This window comes from Pristiophorus japonicus, chromosome 7 (assembly GCF_044704955.1).
Source record: "Pristiophorus japonicus isolate sPriJap1 chromosome 7, sPriJap1.hap1, whole genome shotgun sequence".
Classification (NCBI taxonomy): domain Eukaryota; kingdom Metazoa; phylum Chordata; class Chondrichthyes; family Pristiophoridae; genus Pristiophorus; species Pristiophorus japonicus.
Genome location: NC_091983.1, coordinates 142,044,132 through 142,059,008, shown reverse-complemented (window position 1 = coordinate 142,059,008; position 14,877 = coordinate 142,044,132). Strand labels below are relative to the sequence as shown.

General features: G+C 44.8%; 1 long non-coding RNA gene across 1 annotated transcript in view; it reads left to right on the top strand.

The window, feature by feature from the left end:
• The first annotated feature begins 895 nt into the window (after positions 1-895).
• Positions 896-14,877, top strand: part of LOC139266868 (uncharacterized) — a 79,114-nt gene continuing 65,132 nt past the window's right edge. Inside the window, exons 1-2 of the long non-coding RNA XR_011593789.1 lie at positions 896-1,096; positions 2,997-3,150. This is a non-coding gene — a long non-coding RNA (uncharacterized lncRNA). The remainder of the gene's footprint in view (positions 1,097-2,996; positions 3,151-14,877) is intronic.

The following is a 14,877-nucleotide window of genomic DNA, read 5'->3' as shown; positions in this document are numbered from 1 at the left end:
AGAGGCGGCAATTTATGGCCCAGTAGGTTAACAGCTTGGCATCGCTAAAGTTAATTAGTATAGGGAGATACAGTGAATGCATGGAGAGAAAGAGAGAGAGAGAGAGTAAGAGTATGTGCAGACCAGCAAGAGAGTTAACTGAATTCTGCTGAATATACAGAACAGGCTGCTTGAGCAAGAATAAATATAATAGCAGATCTAAAAGCTTGAGAAGTGGAATTATCTGCTGGAGATAAGGACTTGGGCCTTAAATAACTGCTAACATTTTTGCACAAAAATCAGTCCTGTGATACACTGCAAGATTTAAAGCAGTTTGTCAGATTTAGAAAAAGGAATAGCACATGGTGCTTGGGTTACATCATATCCAGTGACCAAAGTAGGCATGTTATCGTAAAAGTATGAATGTAGAATACAATGTACTTTTGGGCGATAATTCTAACCAAGAATTGTCGTAGATTGATCATGATTTTAGGGCTAGAAGTTGATCAAAGACTGACACCGCCCATTTACTGCCCCAAAAAATGCAAAGATTCTGCAAATTAATGCCGGCAGAAAATTGATTAAAAAAACACCCGGCAGGAAAAATGGGCGTTGCATGTGGATTCTCGCCGATAAACACAATCCTGGTCAAATTAGGTCTGAGGCGAGAGTCGGTCCTAGGGAGGGGGGAAAACACGAAAAATATTTTTTCAAAAAATAAAAAATAAAACATCAGAGAACAGTCACAGGACCCTTTTCCACTGAATCGCTGCAAAGGAATAAAAAAAAAACCTTCACTTACCTTTTTTTGCAGAGCTTCATATCTACAGTCCATCGAAATGCTACTCCAACTGGGTGCTTTTTGTTTCAAGAAGTATGGATCACCGCTCCCATACTTCGGGCGGGAGCGGTTTTCCCAGTGTTGTATGTCGGCGGTCTGCTCCCCAGTGATATTTCAAAACCGCCAGCGTAAAGCTTTGATGAAATTCCCACCGATGAAACACTGCCCAAAACAAGGAAATACAGCCAAGAAACATGGCGGTAGCTGATGAAATTCAGGCCCCAATGGGTATCCTACTTGCAAGTGGAATAGACATATTTGCTTGCTTGTAATCAGGTACATGTCAATGACCTTGCGTCAGAACTGAAAAAAGTTAGAAATGTACCAGGTTTTAACAAAATGCAGCAGCAGGAAAGGGGAAAGAAAGGAAAGAACAAAAGGGAAGGTCTGTAATAGCATGGAAGGCAAGAAAGATTAAGAGACAAAAGGGATGATGGTGCAAGGCAAAAGGAGATGATAATGGGACAAGTATAGAAACAAAAGATGAGTCTAGAAGAGGTGTAAATGGGAATGGCAGAATCATCAACAGCTGCCATGTGAAAAAATAGGTGCAGAGGTTATGGTCTGAATTTGTTGAACCCGATGTTGAGTCCAGAAAGCTGTAAAGTGCCTAAACGAAAGATGAGGTGCTGTTCCTTGAGTTTACATTGAGCTTCATTGGAACAGTGAAAGAGGCCGAAAACGGAGAGATCAGAGTCGGAGTGGAGCGGAGAATTAAAGTGACAGGTGACCGGAAACACGGGGTCACGCTTGTGGACTGAACGGAGGTGTTCTGCAAAGCGGTCACCCAATCTGCATTTGGTCTCCCCAATGTAGAGGAGACCACATTGTGAGCAGTGAATATAGTATACTAAATTGCAAGTACAAGTAAATCACTGTTTCACCTGGAAGGAGTGTTTGGGGCCCTGGACAGTGGGAAGTGAGGAGGTTAAAGTGCAGGTGTTGCATCTTCTGCACTTGCATGGTAAACTGACGTGGGAAAGGGTAGGGGTGCTGGGGGTGATTGAGAAGTGGACCAGGGTGTTGTGGAGGGTGCAGTCACTTCGGAATGCTGAAAGGGGAGGGGAGGGGAAGATGTGTTTGGTGGTGGGATCACGCTAGAGGTAGCAGAAATGGCGCAGGATAATCCGTTGAATGTGGTGGCTGGTTCTGGGAGGGAGGGGAAGACGTGAGAGTAGAACTGCGGGAAATAGAACGGATGCATGTTAGAAATATGCCAGGTTAAGGCTACCTCTATTCACTTTAATAATCAGGATCAACTGTGAAACTAATTTGGTGGATATATTGGGCTAGACTTTCCACTTTCAGGCTAAGGCCGAAAAAATGGGCCTTGTTCCAGCGATGCGGGACCTATCGCCCGTGCTGATCGCCGGCTCAAGGCCCATTTTTTTTTGTTGCGATTTTCCACTCGGCCTTAGCCCAGCGATGTCAAATGGGCAATGTCATTTCTCGGCGATCTCACGATCGCCCAAAGAAAACGGAAGTGAATGAAAAAAAAAGTTTCCCTGGCAACGCATTACTGCGCATGTGCAGGCTGTTTTTTTTTAGGTTGATGTTCTTTCCCGCGTTTGGGGAGATCAGGGGTCATCACACATGCTCAGAAGCTCTGTGAAGGTCGTGGAGAGAGAGAGAGCGAGGAGAAGGTATTTTGTGGTCAGAATAAAGTTATATTAATCGACATGGAGGCATCACTTGACAAGCGTAGGGCCAAGCCTTTCAGCGAGGAGGCCAATGAAGCCCTGATGAATGTAGTGAGCACCAGGTGGGAGGATCTGACACGAGGTGGGCATGGGAAACCTCCACCCCGTGCATATCGCAGGATTTGGGCAGAGATTGCCGACGTGGTCAAATGAAGCCAGGACACTGGACCAGTGCCGCAAGCGTTGGAACAGCCTGTTAGCAGCCGCTAGATTAAGTTGAAATTTATATTTATGTATTGTTTAATGATGTAAATAGTAACTAGAATCTGCAATGTTATTTGGTTACATGTAAACATAACTAAATTATGAATAAATTTATGCAACCCAGCATAAAGTTAAATGTTGCAGTGTGAAATATGCAACATAATGCTAATTTGTATTAGAACATTTAAATCTCTCAGTCTTAAATGTCTTCAATGTCTTAAATTGCCTGCTACATTTGCTCATGCCGTGCAATGTTATCGTATCATTTACAGAAAAAGATATCGATCAAAAATCGGGAGCAGTGCAGGACGGGCAGGGGCTCTGCCATGTTGCAGCCACTGAATCCCTACCTTGCGGTGGCCTTGGTGGGCCCAGAAAGCCGTTCGGTCACATCCCGTGGTGTGGCCGAACCCACCCTTGAGACATGTGAGTAATGAGAAATGTGCATTGTTCAATGTGTGAATCATTAGTAAATACTGAAAATATCGTCGTTATGCATTTAATGTTATGCAATTAAAATGTAAGTTGATGTTATGCAATGTTATTCAATTATTTAATATTATGCTAATATAATATAATCTGATATATAATGGTGATGTACTATAGATGTTCGAATGAGGTCATGTTAGGTCATGTTAAAGCTTGTGATCACCTGTGCATATGTGGTGAATGAAAGCATTGCAATGTTTTGACTTCGAGAAAAATTGTAATGCAATGTTTATTCAGTTTAACCACGCAAATGAAACTTTTGATTAACCGTAACTATAATTGAACGTTTGAATATCAACAATAATAGTTTATGCGAAGCGTTCATTAATGAGCTGCTGACGCAAAAGCATAGCTGCTGTATAACTGGCACTGGCTAACGGTCTTCGGGAAAGGTGAGCTGGTACTGGTGCTAGATCGCCATGCTGATTAAGCTCCCCTATGTCCTCGCCCGTGTCCTCTTCAGCCTGTTCCTCCTCTTCATCTTCGCCGGCTGCCTCATCTGTCTCATCTCCTTCTGGAGGTGGACCTGCAGCATGATTTAGCATTATTTGTCCTCTCTTTATTGCTAGGTTATGCAGCATGCAACACACAACAATAAACTCTGCTACCTGATCAGGGTGGTACTAGAGGCTGCTTCCCGAATGATCCAGGCATCTGAAGCGCTGCTTTAAGACTCCTAGTGTCTTTTCAACGGTGTTGCGAGTCGCTATGTGACTTTCATTATACCGTCTCTGTGCATCAGTGACAGGATTACACAGAGGGGTCATGAGCCAACTGGCAAGGCCATATCCTTTATCCCCCAGCATCCAACCGTGACCTTCTGGCTGATTGGCAAACAGGTCAGGGATAGCACTTTCACATAAGATGTGTGCATCATGGATGCTGCCAGGAAATGTAGCATTTACTGTCATAATTGTTTGATTGTGGTCGACCACAAGCTGCACATTTAGGGAGTGGAACCCCTTTCTGTTACGAAACACCTCTGCGTTCTTTAAGGGTGCTTTCAGGGCAATGTGCATGCAGTCTATTGCTCCCTGCACCTTGGGGAAGTCTGCTATTCTCGAGAAACCCAATGTCCTCTCGGTCTGTGCCTCTCTGGTCATTGGGAAGCTTATGAAGTCCATCCTGGGAGCATAAAGGGCTTCAGTCACCTGTCGAATGCAGCAATGTGTAGCGTGCTGAAAGATATGGCAGATATCGCCAGCTGAAGCCTGAAAAGATCCTGATGCGTAAAAGGCTAGGGCAGCAGTAACCTTTACCTCAACGGTTCTGATGGTGCTGGAAGGCTGCAGATCATCCTTGATGAGTTGACATATCTCATCGATGACCTCCTTCCGGAATCGCAGCCTCCTAAGACAAGCATTTTCAGACAAGTTCAGGTAGGATTGCTTCTCCAAGTACCTTCGTTGGCTATACGGTCTCCTCCTCTGGCTTCGTCTCCGTCTACATGTTACTGTGCCACCTCTTCGATTGATCTTTTCAGTAGCCAGTATGTGAGCAGTTGCAATTAAAGGCAGGGAAAGCATAGGCCCATAATCACTATCAATAATTATTTTCACCAATTTTAATAATCTCTCTACTCTATACTCTCTAATCACTGTAGTCTGCCCTCTCTGTACCAGTCAGTTTGATAGGCCCCAACAATATCATTAAATAACTTCACTATGTAAAAGTTATTAACTAAATTATTCCAATATATGAGATCTATTTAGCATAAATAAGATGATAATACCTATTTATATTCCCTGTCCAAAATTTCTGAGTACAATTGTCGTCAATTTTCCTCTCTAAATAACTCAGAACTAATTCTCCACTCTTCCTCCGAAGTTAAAAATGGCATCCGTAGTGCCCATTTCCCTCTATAAGGCCCTTAAAAAGCAACTATTTTTGAGCATTCTTTTGGGCCTTGCATCGGTCCAGCGAAGTGCTGAAACTTGGGATGGGCCTTGTGTGGGCGATCATTTGGGCGATCATCTCAGCCATCAAAGTGGAAACTTAGGGGCCTGTTTTTCCGGCGATATTTTGGGCCTAGTTTCCACTTTTTACTCAAAATGGGCGATAGAGGTCCGTTTTGGGCCATAGATTGGCCTCAGATGGGCGATGTGAAGTGGAAAGTCGAGCCCATTGTGCTTAATCAGAGTTTAAAACGGAATATAACTCATTAGCTATATAGCAAAAACATACAAAAGCAACAGGTAGTTGATACTGATTCCGATCAGACAAATGGCTGGTGCACATAAGCAGTTCTCTGGTTTAATAACTCTTTCTCTCGTCTAAAGCTTCCTTCGGTAAAGCATGGGATCACTCTCAAAAAGTGCTCAACCAGCTCAACTTTGATTCTGCTCTTACCTCACACCGTCTGTGACTAGAAGCTTCCGGGAGATCACTTTTAACCTATTTTTAGGGGTGGGCCTGACCTTTTGACCTATAGAGGTATCCCTAAAACCTTAATATCCAATAAGACTTCTAGTTTTTTTGTCTCGATCCTTGTTTCAAGAACCCGCCTTAAGCAAGTCTTCTGATTTTGGCCATGTCACTAACCCAGAATCTCTTCCTGTGGAAATCTCTCTTATCTTTCTCTTCCTGATCCTCTCCTTGATCCCAGAGGCCAAACCAGAAAACTGCTTGTTATCTCTTTTACGACGTAGCAACATGTTTATGTTAACTCTTGCAATTTCCATCGATTCTAAGCCTTTTCTATACAAATTGTCTTCAAGATACATAAACAAACTGAAGCTTTAACTTGAAAACCACAGCTAATGGTTGCCATAGTGCAAAACACTATAACATCTCAGCAGGGTACCAAGACATTAGCATTTCTGAGCATCTTCAATAGACAATTTGTCACCATTTCAAAACAACAATTTAAGCACAGCATTCATACCAGTTTTATACATTCATAACAGTTTTATACATTGTTAGGCATCCCTGATTTCTAACACACAGTCGAGGGCCATGTCAACCATGCTAGAGGGGAATCTTCGGTTGAAGAAAAAGGAAAACATATCAGAAGCACTAGTGTGGAAGGTGGCATCCTCAGAACAGATGCAACGGAGATGGAGAAATTGGGAGAAAGGAATGGAGTCCTTAAAAGAAGCAGGGTAAGACGAAATGTAGTCCACGGAGCTGTGGGAGTCAGTGGTCTTATAGTGGATGTTTGTCACTAACCTATCCACAGAAATGGAGATTGAGAATTGAAGGAAGGGAAGGGAAGAGTCACAGATGGACCATGTGAAGGCGAGGGAAGGGTGGAAATTTGAAGCAAAATGAATGACATTTCCAGCTCAGGGCATGAGCAGGAAACGGCACCGATACAGTCATCAGTGTACCAGAAAAAAAAGTGAGGGAGGGGTCCTGAGTATGGCTGAAACAAAGAATGTTCCACATATCCCATGAAAAGGCAGGCATAGCTAGAACCCATGCAGGTTCCGATAGCAACATCTTTAATTTAAAGGAAGTGAGTGCAGTTAAAGGAGAAGTTGTTTCATGTGAGAACAAGTTCAGCCAGGCGGAGGAGGGTGATGATGGATGGGGACTGATTAGACCTCTGTTCAAGGAAGAAGCGGAGCGCTCTCAGGCCATCCTGGTGAATGTAGGTGTAGAGGGATTGGACGTCCATAGTGAAAAGGAGAGTGTTAGGGACAGAAAACTGGAAACTGTTAAAGTAGTGTAGGGCATAGGAAGAATCACGGATGTAGGTGGGAAGAGATTCGATAGGGGGAGGAAAAATAGAGTCGAGATAGGAAGAAATCAGTTCCATGGGGCAAGAACAGGCTGAAATGATGGGTCTACCAGGGCAGTCCTGTTTGTGGATCTTGGGAAGGAGGTAGAAGCGGGCTGTACAGGGTTGGGGAACTATGAGATTGGCGGCCATGGAGGGAGGATCTTTAGAGGAGATGAGGTCAGAGGAAGAGAGGGGAAGATGTGTTTGGTGGTCCGTTTTTGCGATGGCACTGTGCAGCACCACCAGGAAGAGCTACACCAGGTGTACAATGCCGCTGGTTGCGACACCAGCGCAGGTTTGAGCTCCTGCCCGACCCGTCCGCCTGGAATTGTGCCCACAATAACTGCCTGGGAAATCAGAGTGATCCAGCCATGCTGGCGGTGGAGAGGAAGGAAAAGGACTGCAAAGGGAAGTGTGAATGTTTGTTCTTTTTTTTGTGATTTGTGTTGTGGTGGCGTGGGCAATGTTTTGGGAATGTTGTTGTGTTTTTATAAGTTTCCTTCACCCCCCCACCGCTCCCCCCACTCTCCCCCACTGCTCCCCCCAGGCTTCTCTCAGAGTGCTCACGGCCGGCACTTTAGTTTGCGAGTTTCCCATCCTTGCGCCAAGAGAGGTGTACAATGCCTCGCTTAGAGCTGCACCCGTTGACGCAGGGCCCAGATGCACAAACTTAAGTGCCAAGACGCAAACTATTCCCGGACGATAACTTTCCCGGCCTGCCTCCGTTTTTGCCCCGAAACAGAAACGTTTAAAATCCAGCCCAAAGCCTTGCCTCAAGACATTTGAATTTCTACCATTTAAAAGAAAAGTACTTTAAGTGTGTATATTATATGAGTAAAATGATAAGTATAGAATTATTGAAACATACGGCACAACAGGAGGCCATTTGGTCCAACATGCCTGTGCTGGCTCTTTGAGAGAGCTATCCAATTAGTCCAACTCCCCCGCTCTTTCCCCAAAGCCTTACAATTTTTTCCCCTTCAAGTATTTATCCAATCCCCTTTTAAAAGTTATTATTGAATCTGATATTACTACCCTTTGAGGCAGCGCATTCCAGATTTTCCTGCAGACCCACCATCCAGGACTCCATCCACCTCCTTAAACATTCACTCCCTCCATCACTGGCACATCATGGCTGCAGTGTGTACCATCTACAAGATGCACTGCAGCAACTCACCAAGACTTCTTCGACAGTGCTCCCCAAACTCATGACCTCTACATCCTAGAAGGACAAGGACAACAGGTGCATGCGAACACCATCAATTCCATGTTCCGCTCCAAGTCACACACCATTCTGACTTGGAAATATATCACCGTTCCTTCATCGTCGCTCGGTCAAAATCCTAGAACTCCTTCCCTAACAGCACTGTGGGAGTACCTTCACTACACGGACTGCAGCGGTTCAAGAAGGCAGCTCACCACCACCTTCTCAAGGGCAATTAGGGAAGAGCAATAAATGCTGGCCTTGACAGCAATGCTCATATCTGGGTAATGAATTAAAAAAAATAAGCATTACAAGCTAGAACCCAATATTAGAGCTCATGGTTTACAAAGCTAACACAATTCTTTGATTTTTTTTTAAAGCCTTGTCATGGCTTCTCACCCATCATGGCATCCTTTATTCTACATATAAAATGACTAGCTAATTGCTATTTTATAATTTTTTGCACAGCCAAATGGTTCTTCTACATTTTCTGAAATATGTGGACAAAGGAGCCATCTAGTGACTGAAACCAAACAACGTTTATACCTCAACACTTCAAAAAACTAGCACAAAATCACAAAAGAGTTCCTCCATGAATTTATTGAGTAGAAACATAGAAACATAGAAAATAGGTGCAGGAGTAGGCTATTCGGCCATTCAATAAGATCATGGCTGATCATTCACCTCAGTACCCCTTTCCTGCTTTCTCTCAATACCCTTTGATCCCTTTAGCCGTAAGGGCCATATCTAACTCCCTCTTGAATATATCCAATGAACTGAACATAAGAATTTGGAACAGGAGTAGGCCAACTAGCCCCTCGAGCCTGCTCCGCCATTCAACAAGATCATGGTTGATCTGGCCGTGGACTCAGCTCCACTTGCCCACCAGCTCCCCATAACCCTTAATTCCCTTATTGGTTAAAAATCTATCTATCTGTGATTTGAATACATTCAATGAGCTAGCCTCAACTGCTTCCTTGGGCAGAGAATTCCACAGATTCACAACCCACTGGGAGAAGAAATTCCTTCTCAACTCGGTTTTAAATTGGCTCCCCCGTATTTTGAGGCTGTGCCCTCTAGTTCTAGTCTCCCCGACTAGTGGAAACAACCTCTCTGCCTCTATCTTGTCTATCCCTTTCATTATTTTAAATGTTTCTATAAGATCACCCCTCATCCTTCTGAACTCCAACGAGTAAAGACCCAGTCTACTCAATCTATCATCATAAGGTAAACCCCTCATCTCCAGAATCAGCCTAGTGAATCGTCTCTGTACCCCCTCCAAAGCTAGTATATCCTTCCTTAAAAAAGGTGACCAAAACTGCACGCAGTACTCCAGGTGCAGCCTCACCAATACCCTGTACAGTTGCAGCAGAACCTCCCTGCTTTTGTACTCCATCCCTCTCGCAATGAAGGCTAACATTCCATTCGCCTTCCTGATTACCTGCTGCACCTGCAAACTAACTTTTTGGGATTCATGCACAAGGAATTTCTGCGGTCTGGTGGAGTCCGTGTTCCATGTTTTTATTGAGTGCACGAGGTTGCAGCCCCTGTTTCATTATTTAAAGGGGCTGCTCCTGAAATTCTGGCTGCACTTCAGTCCCACTCTCCTGATCTTTGGGCACCCTGTGCGGAGGGGAGCGGGTAGGTCCGAGGGCCTCCTCGTAGGACTGCTCCTGGGCACGGCCAAGGGTGCCATCAGCCGGTCCAGGCAGCGGGCGGTCGAGGGGGTCGTTCAACCTGACTGCCTGCCTCTCTTCCGCTCTTACATCCGGTCCAGGGTGTCCTTGGAGATGGAGCACGCGGTGTCCACCGGTACGCTCGCGGCCTTCCGCGAGAGGTGGGCACCGGAGGGACTGGAGTGCATCATCACGCCCGGCAACCAAATTTTAATTTGATTTTACGTTTTAAAGTTAATTTGTTTTAATTGCCGGTGCTTTTAGTGTCCCCTTCCCTTTTATAGGGGGCACTGGGGAAAAATTGTGATTTTAGTGCCCAAAAAAAAAAACAAAAAAAAAAAGAAAAAACAAAAAAAAAAACACAAAAAAGGGGGGAAAAAAAAAAAATGGGCCTTGTAAATGTCTGGAGTGTCACCCAGGTCGGGTGGCACAGTTTAATGTTTATGTTTTCGCAGGTAGACTCTAAAAGAGTTTCATGCACAAGGAATTTCTGCGGTCTGGTGGAGTCCGTGTTCCATGTTTTTATTGAGTGCACGAGGTTGCAGCCCCTGTTTCATTATTTAAAGGGGCTGCTCCTGAAATTCTGGCTGCACTTCAGTCCCACTCTCCTGATCTTTGGGCACCCTGTGCGGAGGGGAGCGGGTAGGTCCGAGGGCCTCCTCGTAGGACTGCTCCTGGGCACGGCCAAGGGTGCCATCAGCCGGTCCAGGCAGCGGGCGGTCGAGGGGGTCGTTCAACCTGACTGCCTGCCTCTCTTCCGCTCTTACATCCGGTCCAGGGTGTCCTTGGAGATGGAGCACGCGGTGTCCACCGGTACGCTCGCGGCCTTCCGCGAGAGGTGGGCACCGGAGGGACTGGAGTGCATCATCACGCCCGGCAACCAAATTTTAATTTGATTTTACGTTTTAAAGTTTAATTTGTTTTAATTGCTGGTGCTTTTAGTGTCCCCCTCCCCTTTTATAGGGGGCACTTGGAGAAAAGATATGTTTTTGTGCCAAAATTTCTCCCCATTCAAATAATATTCTCTTTTACTGTTTTTTTTTCCAAGGTGGATGACCTCACATTTTCCGACATTGTATTCCATCTGCCAAACCTTAGCCCATTTGCTTAACCTATCTAAATCTCTTTGCAGCCTCTCTGTGTCCTCTACACAACCTGCTTTCCCACTAATCCTTGTGTCATCTGCAAATTTTGTTACACTACACTCTGTCCCCTCTTCCAGGTCATCTATGTATATTGTAAACAGTTGTGGTCCCAGCACCGATCCCTGTGGCACACCACTAACCACCGATTTCCAACCCGAAAAGGATCCATTTATCCTGACTTTCTACTTTCTGTTAGCCAGCCAATTCTCGATCCATGCTAATACATTTCCTCTGACTCCGTGTACCTTTATCTTCTGCAGTAACCTTTTGTGTGGCACCTTATCGAATGCCTTTTGGAAATCTAAATACACCACACCATCGGTACATCTCTATCCACCATGCTCGTTATATCCTCAAAGAATTCCAGTAAATTAGTTAAACATGATTTCCCCTTCATGAATCCATGTTGCGTCTGCTTGATTGCACTATTCCTATCTAGATGTGCTGCTATTTCTTCCTTAATGATAGTTTCAAGCATTTTCCCCACTACAGATGTTAAACTAACTGGCCTATAGTTATCTGCCTTTTGTCTGCCCCCTTTTTTAAACAGAGGTGTTACATTAGCTGCTTTCCAATCCGCTGGTACCTCCCCAACTGGCATCAACAACTCTCTGCGGTAGAGAATTCCACAGGTTAACAACTCACTGAGTGAAAACGTTTCCCCTCATCTCAGTCCTAAATGGCTTACCCCTTAACCTTAGACTGTGTCCCCTGATTTTGGACTTCCCAACATCGGGAACATTCTTCCTGCATCTAACCTGTCCAGACCTGTCAGAATTTTACATATTTCTATGAGATCCCCTCTCATCCTTCTAAATTCCACCTGAATCAGACTGCAAGGGACCTACGTTTGTTTTCACTAATCTTTTTCTTTTCACATATCTATAGAAGCTTTTGCAGTCAACTTTTATGTTCCCAGCAAGCTTCTTCTCGTACTCTATTTTCCTCCTCCTAATTAAACCCTTTGTCCTTCTCTGCTGTATTACAAAATTCTCCCAGTCCTCAGGTTTGCTGCTTTTTCTGGCTAATGTATATGCCTCTTACTTGGATTTAACACAATCCTTAATTTCCCTTGTTAGCCACAGTTGAGCCACCTTCCGCATTTTATTTTGACTCCAGACAGGGATGTACAATTGTTGAAGTTCATCCATGTGATCTTTAAATGATTGCCATTGCCTATCCGCCGTCAACCCTTTAAATATCACTCGCCAGTCTATTCTAGCCAATTCATGTCTCATACAATCGAAGTTACCTTTCCTTAAATTCAGGACCATAGTCACTGAATTAACTGTGTCACTCTCCATCTTAATAAAGAATTCTACCATATTATGGTCACTCTTCCCCAAGGGGCCTCACACAACAAGATTGCTAATTAGTCCTTTCTCATTACACATCACCCAGTCAAGGATGGCCAGCCCTCTAGTTGGTTCCTCGACATATTGGTCTAGAAAACCACCCCTAATACACTCCAGGAAATCCTCCTTCACCGCATTGCTACCAGTTTGATTAGCCCAATCAATATATAGATTAAAGTCGCCCATGATAACTGCTGTACCTTTATTGCACGCATCCCTAATTTCTTGTTTGCTGCTGTCCCCAACCTCACTACTACTGTTTGGTGGTCTGAACACAACTCCCACTAGCGTTTTCTGCCCTTTGGTATTCCATAGCTCCACCCATACCGATTCCATATCATCCAAGCTAATGTCCTTCCTTACTATTACGTTAATATCCTCTTTAAGCAGCAACGCCACCCCACCTCCTTTTCTTTTCTGTCTATCCATCCTAAATGTTGAATACCCCTGGATGTTGAGTTCCCAGCCTTGGTCACCCTGGAACCATGGCTCCATGATACCAATTGCATCATATCCGTTAACTGCTATTATGCAGTTAATTCGTCCACCTTATTCTGAATACTCCTTGCATTGAGGCACAGAGCCTTCAGGCTTGTCTTTTTCACACACTTTGCCCCTTAAGGATTTTGCTGTAATTTGGCCCTTTTTACTTTTTGCCTTGGGTTTCTCTGCCCTCCACTTTTACTTTTCTTCTTTCTGTCTTTTGCTTCTGTCCCCATTCTACTTCCCTCTGTCTCCCTGCATAGGTTCCCATCCCCCTGCCATATTAGTTTAACTCCTCCCCAACAGCACTTGCAAACACTCCCCCTAGGACATTGGTTCCGGTCCTGCCCAGTTGCAGACCGTCCGGTTTGTACTGGTCCCACCTCCCCCAGAACCGGTTCCAATGTCCCAGGAATTTGAATCCCTCCCTCTTGCACCACTCCTCAAGCCATATATTTCCCTGAGTAGTACAAGCAAATGATCTGCTGTCAAAGTTCAGAGTTGTGGGGGTAGAAATTCACCACCGCCTGAAACGGGTTGCACTTACCGCTTTTGATGTGTTTTCACCACCGCTGTGGATGAGGTGGCCTCTTCTGTGAAATTCAGCTCTTTGTCATTTTTTTCCAAGCGGTCCGGATGTCAATCATAATGGGGACGGTCATGTGGCGATGAGCACAGCGGAGGGGCGGAAGTGGAGGCGGGACGGAGTCTCCGCCACTGTCAGTCATCGGACTAACGCTGATGATGTCATGACACTTGTGCGTCACCATGTGTTTCCCCTTCACTTGCAGGGGAGAGCCGCTACGAACTCTGTGATTCTTTTAGTTAGATCCACTGGGCCACCAGGTACGGTTTTGGTCGAGCCAGTGGTCTGGCACCCAAGAGGGGTTGCCAGGCTGCCCCCGAACCCGCGGGCATAATTCTCGGGCCGACCTGGCAATCAGCTGCCCAAAAAAATTAAATGGTGGCCGCGGCAGTGCACCCTCCCCTTGAATGGCCACCGCACAGCCATGTTGCACACACAGTGAACACAGTACACCGACAGAAAAAACTGTCGGGGACACCTCGGCGGCACAAAGATTTTTTATGGAGAATTTCGATTGAGATGCAGGAAATAGGTGGTGCGTGCCTTGATGACGCACTTAGGAGGAGCTGGCAGCTGCAGGGAGGAAGTGGGGACTTCCGGAAAAAGCACCTCGGAGAATTTTTCTAGCGGTGGCCATTCGACTCCAAATTGGCGGCCATTCGACTTCGCTGCTTGGCCGCCGATTTCTGGCAGTAAAGGGCATTTTCAGGAGGCTGAATTTCGGCCCTGATATTTCTGCTAAATTTTCAGATAAGCATGAAGGACTTCAGTTTCACTGGTCTGTTCCTGTGCACATGGCATTGCTGACTATACTATTAGCATTACACTTTTCCATCGGTAAATCAGTAGGTGGTATCAGATACATTTTACTTCAAGTATCAGATGCTAAGACTTCAGTTAGGATTCTGGGACCATTGAAAGATTTAATTGTAATTCAGCTCCCCCAATTCAATTATTTTCAAAAACTCAATACAACTAACATCGGGATGAAATTTGTCACTTGACAAGCAGAGGAGCTCTGCAAAGTTATGTACGGTACCAGTGGGATTTAGGTTGCTATTGAGGTCTTATATTATAGGGTAAAAGATTGTAGCATCTTTTAAAATCGCTTTAAACTCAGCTTTTCTATTGAATTCAAACTGAATTAAGAACTGGGGAAAATAATTAAATGGTGCAGTGTCCCTTAACGAAGACTGAAGGAAAATCAAAAGCTCATATTTCACTGCTTTGAGCTCATTTCAATTTATATTCTGCCTATGCAGTCTGATTGAGAGCACATCTCAAATTATATGTGCCTCTGCCACTCCGATGTTGCATATAAGTGTCAATGCATGCATTGCAGGTATCTTGAGTGCTTCTCTTCTACATGAATACAGCTGCTGAAGAACCATTGAACTGGATCACTTTACTTTGAGTGAAAATGTTTCCCTTAAAATGCCTGACACTCAATGTAAATAGACAAGCCTACCATTACTAAAGAGTAGTGAAGCA